The sequence below is a fragment of the Oncorhynchus masou genome, unplaced genomic scaffold (assembly GCF_036934945.1).
Source record: "Oncorhynchus masou masou isolate Uvic2021 unplaced genomic scaffold, UVic_Omas_1.1 unplaced_scaffold_4220, whole genome shotgun sequence".
Lineage (NCBI taxonomy): Eukaryota > Metazoa > Chordata > Actinopteri > Salmoniformes > Salmonidae > Oncorhynchus > Oncorhynchus masou.
In genome coordinates, this window is record NW_027010616.1 from 19,612 (window position 1) to 30,129 (window position 10,518).

At 41.0% G+C, this 10,518-nt stretch overlaps 1 long non-coding RNA gene across 1 annotated transcript; it reads left to right on the forward strand.

The window, feature by feature from the left end:
- The first annotated feature begins 4,037 nt into the window (after positions 1-4,037).
- LOC135534950 (uncharacterized) lies at positions 4,038-9,393 on the forward strand. Its single transcript, XR_010454774.1, has 4 exons — positions 4,038-4,078; positions 7,915-7,982; positions 9,019-9,059; positions 9,211-9,393. It is a non-coding gene; the product is annotated as an uncharacterized LOC135534950 (long non-coding RNA).
- Positions 9,394-10,518: the final 1,125 nt, after the last annotated feature.

Here is a 10,518-nt window from a genome sequence, read left to right on the forward strand (position 1 = left end):
TTAGAGTGTTGGGTCAGTAACTGGTATGGTCAGGTAGACTAGTGGTTAGAGTGGTGGGTCAGTAACTGGTATGGTCAGATAGACTAGTGGTTAGAGTGTTGGGTCAGTGACTGGTATGGTCAGGTAGACTAGTGGTTAGAGTGGTGGGTCAGTAACTGGTATGGTCAGATAGACTAGTGGTTAGAGTGGTGGGTTAGTAACTGGTATGGTCAGATAGACTAGTGGTTAGAGTGGTGGGTCAGTAACTGGTATGGTCAGGTAGACTAGTGGTTAGAGTGGTGGGTCAGTAACTGCAATGGTCAGATAGACTAGTGGTTAGAGTGGTGGGTCAGTAACTGGTATGGTCAGGGAGACTAGTGGTTAGAGTGGTGGGTCAGTAACTGGTATGGTCAGGTAGACTAGTGGTTAGAGTGGTGGGTCAGTAACTGGTATGGTCAGATAGACTAGTGGTTAGAGTGGTGGGTCAGTAACTGGTATGGTCAGATAGACTAGTGGTTAGAGTGGTGGGTCAGTAACTGGTATGGTCAGATAGACTAGTGGTTAGAGTGGTGGGTCAGTAACTGCTATGGTCAGATAGACTAGTGGTTAGAGTGGTGGGTCAGTAACTGGTATGGTCAGGGAGACTAGTGGTTAGAGTGGTGGGTCAGTAACTGCTATGGTCAGATAGACTAGTGGTTAGAGTGGTTGTTCAGTAACTGGTATGGTCAGATAGACTAGTGGTTAGAGTGGTGGGTCAGTAACTGGTATGGTCAGATAGACTAGTGGTTAGAGTGGTGGGTCAGTAACTGGTATGGTCAGGTAGACTAGTGGTTAGAGTGGTGGGTCAGTAACTGGTATGGTCAGATAGACTAGTGGTTAGAGTGGTGGGTCAGTAACTGGTATGGTGAGGTAGACTAGTGGTTAGAGTGGTGGGTCAGTAACTGGTATGGTCAGGTAGACTAGTGGTTAGAGTGGTGGGTCAGTAACTGGTATGGTCAGGTAGACTAGTGGTTAGAGTGGTGGGTCAGTAATTGGTATCGCTGGTTTGAAAACCTGACCCGTCAAGGTGAAAATCTGTCGATGTGCCCTGAAGCAAGACACTTATATCTAATTTGCTCCATGGTCACCATGGTTACTACGACCCTGTAAAACAACACCTATCACACTACTATGACCCTGTACAACAACACCTATCATACTACTATGACTGACCCTGTACAACAACACCTATCATACTACTATGGCCCTGTAGAACAACACCTATCATACTACTATGACTCTGTAAAACAACACCTATCATACTACTACGACAGACCCTGTAAAACAACACCTATCATACTACTATGACTGACCCTGTACAACAACACCTATCATACTACTATGACTGACCCTGTAAAACAACACCTACCATACTACTATGACTGACCCTGTAAAACAACACCTATCATACTACTATGACTGACCCTGTAAAACAACACCTATCATACTACTATGACTGACCCTGTAAAACAACACCTATCATACTACTATGACTGACCCTGTAAAACAACACCTATCACACTACTATGACTGACCCTGTAGAACAACACCTATCATACTACTATGACTGACCCTGTAAAACAACACCTATCATACTACTATGACTGACCCTGTAAAACAACACCTATCATACTACTATGACTGACCCTGTAAAACAACACCTATCATACTACTATGACTGACCCTGTAAAACAACACCTATCATACTACTACGACAGACCCTGTACAACAACACCTATCATACTACTATGACTGACCCTGTAAAACAACACCTATCATACTACTACGACAGACCCTGTAAAACAACACCTATCATACTACTATGACTGACCCTGTACAACAACACCTATCATACTACTATGACTGACCCTGTAAAACAACACCTATCATACTACTATGACTGACCCTGTAAAACAACACATTTCACACAACCAATCTGATGTCTGTGACAATCAAACACTTTAAAAGCTAACCAACATAAAGAAAATGACAGCATTGATGTTTTTTTATTACAACAGTTAATTTGACAATGCTGTTTATAAATCTAGTTGACATTCATCCCAGGACACCTTGACTTGCATTCCACTCTCACTGCAGAACAACATCCTCATGAAATCACATGACTTCTAGTTAGAGGAGAGGATTCCTGTGAACACGGCCTGCTACAAGCAGGAAACTAGTTCTGGACCAACCAGAAATGTGACATGTCTGGTTGACAGTTACCCTGAACGATGCATGTGTGAACTATCTTGTCATCTCTTTGGCTAACCACATTGGAACATTCTAGTCTTTAAGGACATGAACTGGCGGAACAGGTTTCAGCAAAGTATGGAGTCATTGTTTTCAGGAAGGTGTAACCATGCCGATGGGAGGGACAGGAGGCAGACTAAGTGCAGCCACCTGAACTACTGTCCTATAAATACAAACAGCCACCTGAACTAGTGTCCTACAAAGACAAACAGCCACCTGAACTACTGTCCTACAAAGACAAAGAGCCACCTGAACTACTGTCCTACAGAGACAAACAGCATCTACACAAACAGCCACCCGAACTACTGTCCTACAAAGACAAACAGCATCTACACAAACAGCCACCTGAACTACTGTCGTACAAAGACAAACAGCATCTACACAAACAGCCACCTGAACTACTGTCCTACAAAGACAAACAGCCACCTGAACTACTGTCCTACAAAGACAAACAGCCACCTGAACTACTGTCCTACAGAGACAAACAGCATCTACACAAACAGCCACCTGAACAACTGTCCTACAAAGACAAACAGCCACCTGAACTACTGTCCTACAAAGACAAACAGCATCTACACAAACAGCCACCTGAACTACTGTCCTACAAAGACAAACAGCCACCTGAACTACTGTCCTACAAAGACAAACAGCATCTACACAAACAGCCACCTGAACTACTGTCCTACAGAGACAAACAGCCATCTGAACTATTGTCCTACAAAGACAAACAGCCACCTGAACTACTGTCCTACAAAGACAAAGAGCCACCTGAACTACTGTCCTACAAAGACAAAGAGCATCTACACAAACAGCCACCTGAACTACTGTCCTACAAAGACAAACAGCATCTACACAAACAGCCACCTGAACTACTGTCCTACAAAGACAAACAGCATCTACACAAACAGCCACCCGAACTACTGTCCTACAAAGACAAAGAGCCACCTGAACTACTGTCCTACAAAGACAAACAGCCAACTGAACTACTGTCCTACAAAGACAAACAGCATCTACACAAACAGTGAATCTGAGAAAAATGGCTTTAAAGTTTGTTTTCTTGTCCATGCATATCAGCCATGACCACTGATCTGACCTATGACCCCTAAGTACTGATACTACACTCTGCCTTGGTATGACCTATGACCCATAAGTACTGATACTGCACTCTGCCTTGGTCTGACCTATGACCCCTAAGTACGATACTACACTCTGCCTTGGTATGACCTTAAACAGCTGTCTGGGTAATGAAACAGCAAAGTGCAGCATCTAGAAATCTAAATGTGTTGATCCAGATTTATTGTTGTTTTTCTGTTTGATGGAAACAGTTTGAGTTCTAACTACATTCCAACTGTATTTAATGGTGTTATGTAGTTGTGTTGTCATGTTGTGAATGTTGTATTGTAGCAGGCCGATATGATGGAGTTAGACACAGACAAGACACAGAGACAACAACAGAATAGGATATGATGGAGAGAGACACCAGACAAGACACAGAGACAGCAACAGACTATGATATGATGGAGAGAGATACCAGACAAGACACAGAGACAGCAACAGACTATGATATGATGGAGAGAGACACCAGACAAGACACAGTGACAGCAACAGACGACACAGAGAAAGTAATGGAGAGAGACAGAAGAATAGATTTCCAGACAGTTGTAGAATGTATGCCAAGACACATTGTAAGAGCTATAAAGAGAGAGGGAGAGAGAACAGGCAGAACCTGATATGTAAATGAGCAGAGCAAATGAAAGTAACTTTGACGACCGATGATCATGCAGACTCTGTTTCTATTGAGAGATAAAAGGTAAGACGACGATTGTTATGTGTCTAATATAGTTGATGATATTGTTATGTTTATTCAGATAGTTGATGATATTGTTATGTGTGTTCATATAGTTGATGATATTGTTATGTGTGTTCATATAGTTGATGATATTGTTATGTGTATTCATATAGTTGATGATATTGTTGTGTGTATTCATATAGTTGATGATATTGTTATGTGTATTCATATAGTTGATGATATTGTTATGTGTATTCATATAGTTGATGATATTGTTAAATGTATTCATATAGTTGATGATATTGTTATGTGTATTCATATAGTTGATGATATTGTTATGTGTGTTCATATAGTTGATGATATTGTTGGTGGACAGTGTTATAATAGTCCTACTCTCCTTAAATGTTTTTGATATTAATTAGATGCGTGGGGTGAATTTGTTCTGTGCACATCTGTGTGCCCCAGGGTGATCACTCCTACACGATCGAGAATCTAAAAGGGTTCTTTGGCTGTCCCCATAGGAGAACCCTTTGTAGAACCCTTGTTGGTACTAGGTAGAACCCTTTTGGGTTCCATGAAGAACCCTTTCCACAGAGGGTTCTACCTGGAACGCAAAATAATATTTGTTTGGAACCCTTTATTCTAAGAGTGTACTGTATCATTGGTCTATAGACTTGTCTTCTCAAAACAGACTTAAAACACAACAAGCAACAAACAAACATTTTATATTTCTAATCGACTGTTAACGCTTTTCACTCAGGAAGGTATGTTGTGTGAAAGAGATATTGTGGAGAGACTAACAATACCTTACACTTCCTGAAAACAGGTTGTGTGTATTCATTAGTGCCCACCGTAGCAAAACATTTGGCAACAGAAACTGTTTAGGTCACATTGTACAGCGTTTAGAGTAAACTGTTTATGCAACATTTTAAAACTATTGGCTGTGGAGTCATGCCTTGATCTTCAACACCATAGAGAACCAAGGGCTCTCTGTGGTCAGGGTTTGACAGCAACATTTTAAAACCGTTGGCTGTGGAGTAAACTAATGAATACAACCCAGGTTGTAGCCTACGACTCGGCATGTTGATACCTGCCTGATGCTGAAACCTGATTGTAGCCTGAGGGGTAAACTATGATACTAGCCAGATATACTGGTTTTCTAAAGTTAGCCAGCTTCAGTTAGCTTCACATTCCAGCTCAGACCTCACCCATCAGAATATACAGAACAGAACAGAAAATATCTCAATGACTTGACATGTTCTGGTTGTGAATTCAGGCTACAAGGTGAAAATCTTCCCAGGGATTATTGTAAAGTGTGTAGAGACATTAAATGTATGGTGTTATTTTTGTATAGTGAATGGAAGTAAAACACTCCTAACAGTAGATAAATTAAATGTCTGGTGTAATGTTAGTATAGTGAATGACAGTAAAACACTCCTAACAGTAGATAAATTAAATGTCTGGTGTAATGTTAGTTTAGTGAAGTAAAACACTCCTAACAGTAGAGAAATTAAATGTATGGTGTAATGTTAGTATAGTTAAGTAAAACACTCCTAACAGTAGATAAATTAAATGTCTGGTGTAATGTTAGTATAGTGAATGGAAGTAAAACACTCCTAACAGTCTACTTCTACTGAGACAGGTTGGTGTCAGTTTAATCACACAACACGGAGCTGACTGGACGTGGTCAAGTCAAATTCAATATATCAACATTCATATATTATAGTACATTTTTTACTACATTTAACATTTCATGTGATAATGTAATTGTATCATAGTTCCTCTATAGTGTAGAGATCCTATACATTTCAAATGATAATGTAATTGTATCATAGTTCCTCTATAGTGTAGTGATCCTCTACATTTCATATGATAATGTAATTGTATCATAGTTCCTCTATAGTGTAGTGATCCTCACTATATGAGCCACGTCACAATTCCAACCAAGTTACCCAATTGATGCCAATGGCGCGATGCGTAGGTTGTTCACCTTAAACACATGCAACCTGGGTTCGCTTCCCTGCCCCGCTGTTTGCTACATTGGTGTCTGAGACATGCTTTTGTGTGAGCCAGGTAACAATTCCCACCACGTGGGTTAACCCTATTGGTGCAATACGTAGGGTGTTGACCTCCCTGCCCGCTGTTTTCAACTATATTAACAGCACAGGCTGCCTGTAGGGTGTTGATCTCCCTGCCTGCTGTCTTCAACTATATTAACAGCACAGGCTGCCTGTAGGGTGTTGACCTCCCTGCCCGCTGTCTTCAACTATATTAACAGCACAGGCTGCCTGTAGGGTGTTGACCTCCCTGTCTGCTGTTTTCAACTATATTAACAGCACAGGCTGCCTGTAGGGTGTTGACCTCCCTGTCTGCTGTCTTCAACTATATTAACAGCACAGGCTGCCTGTAGGGTGTTGACCTCCTGCCTGCTGTCTTCAACTATATTAACAGCACAGGCTGCCTGTAGGGTGTTGACCTCCCTGCCCGCTGTTTTCAACTATATTAACAGCACAGGCTGCCTGTTGGGTGTTGACCTCCCTGCCTGCTGTCTTCAACTATATTAACAGCACAGGCTGCCTGTAGGGTGTTGACCTCCCTGCCCGCTGTCTTCAACTATATTAACAGCACAGGCTGCCTGTAGGGTGTTGACCTCCCTGTCTGCTGTTTTCAACTATATTAACAGCACAGGCTGCCTGTAGGGTGTTGACCTCCCTGTCTGCTGTCTTCAACTATATTAACAGCACAGGCTGCCTGTAGGGTGTTGACCTCCCTGTCTGCTGTCTTCAACTATATTAACAGCACAGGCTGCCTGTAGGGTGTTGACCTCCCTGCCCGCTGTCTTCAACTATATTAACAGCACAGGCTGCCTGTAGGGTGTTGACCTCCTGCCTGCTGTCTTCAACTATATTAACAGCACAGGCTGCCTGTAGGGTGTTGACCTCCCTGCCTGCTGTCTTCAACTATATTAACAGCACAGGCTGCCTGTAGGGTGTTGACCTCCCTGCCTGCTGTCTTCAACTATATTAACAGCACAGGCTGCCTGTAGGGTGTTGACCTCCCTGTCTGCTGTCTTCAACTATATTAACAGCACAGGCTGCCTGTAGGGTGTTGACCTCCCTGCCTGCTGTCTTCAACTATATTAACAGCACAGGCTGCCCCACATTCATTGAACAAAGAGACACAATAATATGAGTGAAAGGATTTTAGGATAATATCAGTAAGTGTTGATTTAGAGTTGTCTTCTGGGTTCAGCCTTCTAGTTGCCTTCATCAACAGGTTGAAATATAGTAAATGACATCACAATGACATGTCCTCAGAGTTGGAAAGATCCTACATCTGTACACATTATTTAACATGGTGACATGGTGCTGCTAGTGAAAGAAAACATTAAGAGACAGAATACAGGCGGTGGAGTTTGCACAAAGTTTACGTACAACAATATATTGAACTAGGTAGAGTGAGCATAGAGCTAAAGGCTGTAACCACGGGGAAGAAACTGTTCAGATTGGGGTCTATAACATCCAATCACAGAGGTTTACAGAAGCTGACAGTTGCAACTTCACTGCTAATAACTCAAACTTCCTTTTTCAGATAAAGACATCATCTCTGTACAGATGTAGGATCTGACTTTGATCACCCTGTTGCAGGAAAACTAAAACTTGCAGTGTATTTGATGTTTTAAAAGGCTTCTGAAGTTTGTCATTTCCACTTTCTACTTTAAAATGTTAATTATAATCCACATCATTTTTCTGCTTCAGTAAACTGTCTCAAATTAAGATCCAACATCTGTAGCAAAACACCTGTCTTTCATGTATTCTCCTTTGACCGATTGACATCTTTTATTGACTGTTGTTTAGGCTGGTTGAATGAGTTGCCTGCGAAAACTACTTCATCTGTAAGAAAACAGGCGTCTGCACCAGTGACTGTAAGTTATGTGATTTCCTCATATGAAATTAAAAGTATGTTTGTAGCCTACGAGTTATAAAATGGCTGTTGAAACTGTGACACATTTCTCAGTACATTAGAAGTCGGATAAATGTGTTGAGACGTAGGAAAGATGGGCAAACTCTCGTTGGTCTTGACTTTCTACACACTATTATAAGGTTAGTCGATGTCAGACATTAAATAGTCAGAGTAGGTTTGAACTATGATCACTTATCATGCTGACAAACCTGATGGTCTCTGTGAACTGATCTGAACAGGTTTAGACTGGTCATCTATGATATGTAGGTTATATACAGTACATTCTCTGTCCTGCTACTGGTAGGACTATAACATTATGTGAACTGATCTGAACAGGTTTAGACTGGTCATCTATGATATGTAGGTTATATACAGTACATTCTCTGTCCTGCTACTGGTAGGACTATAACATTATGTGAACTGATCTGAACTGGTCATCTATGATATGTAGGTTATATACAGTACATTCTCTGTCCTGCTACTGGTAGGACTATAACATTATGTGAACTGATCTGAACAGGTTTAGACTGGTCATCTATGATATGTAGGTTATATACAGTACATTCTCTGTCCTGCTACTGGTAGGACTATAACATTATGTGAACTGATCTGAACAGGTTTAGGCTGGTCATCTATGATATGTAGGTTATATACAGTACATTCTCTGTCCTGCTACTGGTAGACCTCGATCTGCATATCACTAACAACCCACTACTATACGTTATAACCTAGTCTACTTTACATAATATAACATCTACAAATCACTAACAACCCACTACTATACATTATAACCTAGTCTACTTTACATAATATAACATATCACTAACAACCCACTACCATACATTATAACCTAGTCTACTTTACATAAAATAACAGCTACCTATCACTAACAAACCACTACTATACATTATAACCTAGTCTACTTTATTATTATTATTATTATTGTTGCTGTACTGTCTATAACTACCTTAACAAACAGTGACTTATTATTATTACAGACAGTTGCCATGGAGATGAAATGTCACAACGACATATTCATGTGAGTGCATTAAATCACCTGACTGTTTCTATATGTCTGTTAGTAAATGTTTTATTTCTCAAAAGAGATAATGGATAAATGTGAACAATTGACATTCAGTAATTAGTTGTCACCATATTAACCACAACCAACATGTTGGATCTCTGTTTAGGGGTCAGTGCTCTAAAATGAGTCTCTCTGGGGAGAGAGAGGAGGGGGGCCCTGCCTCTAAAATGAGTCTCTCTTGGGAGAGAGAGGAAGGGGGCCCTGCCTCTAAAATGAGTCTCTCTGGGGAGAGAGAGGAGGGGGGCCCTGCCTCTAAAATGCATCTCTCTGGGGGACATGACACCAAAGCTAAGAGGTAAGATCACAATTTTATGAAGAATTTATTAAGTTTATTTCCAAAATAAATAGCTATCTTAAGATGAAAGCACTTACTGTAAATCACTCTGGATAAGAGCATCTGCTAAATCAGGGGTTCTCAATCCGGGGTCTGTGGAGGGAGGGGTTCTCAATCCGGGGTCTGCAGGGGTTCTCAATCTGGGGTCTGTGGAGGTACTGCAGGGGTTCTCAATCCGGGGTCTGTGGAGGTACTGCAGGGGTTCTCAATCTGGGGTCTGTGGAGGTACTGCAGGGGTTCTCAATCCGGGGTCTGTGGAGGTACTGCAGGGGTTCCACGGAACCCTGACTGTACTCGTTGCAATGTACAAATCTTCACACCCGTTTAACAACTCTAAATATCTTTGGCATAGTAGGCATCAAGTCCCTTGCCAATAATGTTGCCTACAACGTTGCAACAATGTTCATTTTCATCAAACTCATATTACACCCAAGATGCCTTCAAATGCCCAATTTATAGCCATGCCAAGTTTAGGACTATTATTTAACAATGTGATGTTGTGCTCCAAAGGGAGAACTTGAAATAACATGATGTAGATAATTAAATCATCAAAAGAAAAACGTGTTTAGAAAACAAGGTTCCTTATAGAGCCAAAAAGGCTTCTATCACTTCCTTAAAATATGAAATCAATAAAAGTTATATATATTTTGGGGTTCAGTGAAGAAGAACATCTAGAGTTCTGATCAACAAAAGGTTCATGTTTTGAGGATGTGAACCCAGCAGCCCTCCAGTGGTCAGATCAATTCCACCTGTTTTTTCCAGCGCCCGGCCCGGGATTCGAACCAGCCACCTTTCGGTCACAGCTCCAACTCCAACCTGAGTTAATCTTCAGAAATAAGCATGAGTTAATCTGCCAAAATGAAGACAAAATGCTATGCAGTTATACATAATTATTATACATAACTCAGCGCCAAAAGCACAAGACTTGCTGTTGCATGTAGGTCTATATTATTAATGGATTGATCATACAGAAATATAAAACATTATTTTAACTACTACAAAGCAATTACATGTGGCACAGGAACCACTGACTCACTGCATTATTCTATAGTATTATCAAGACACCTGCTGTTAACTCTT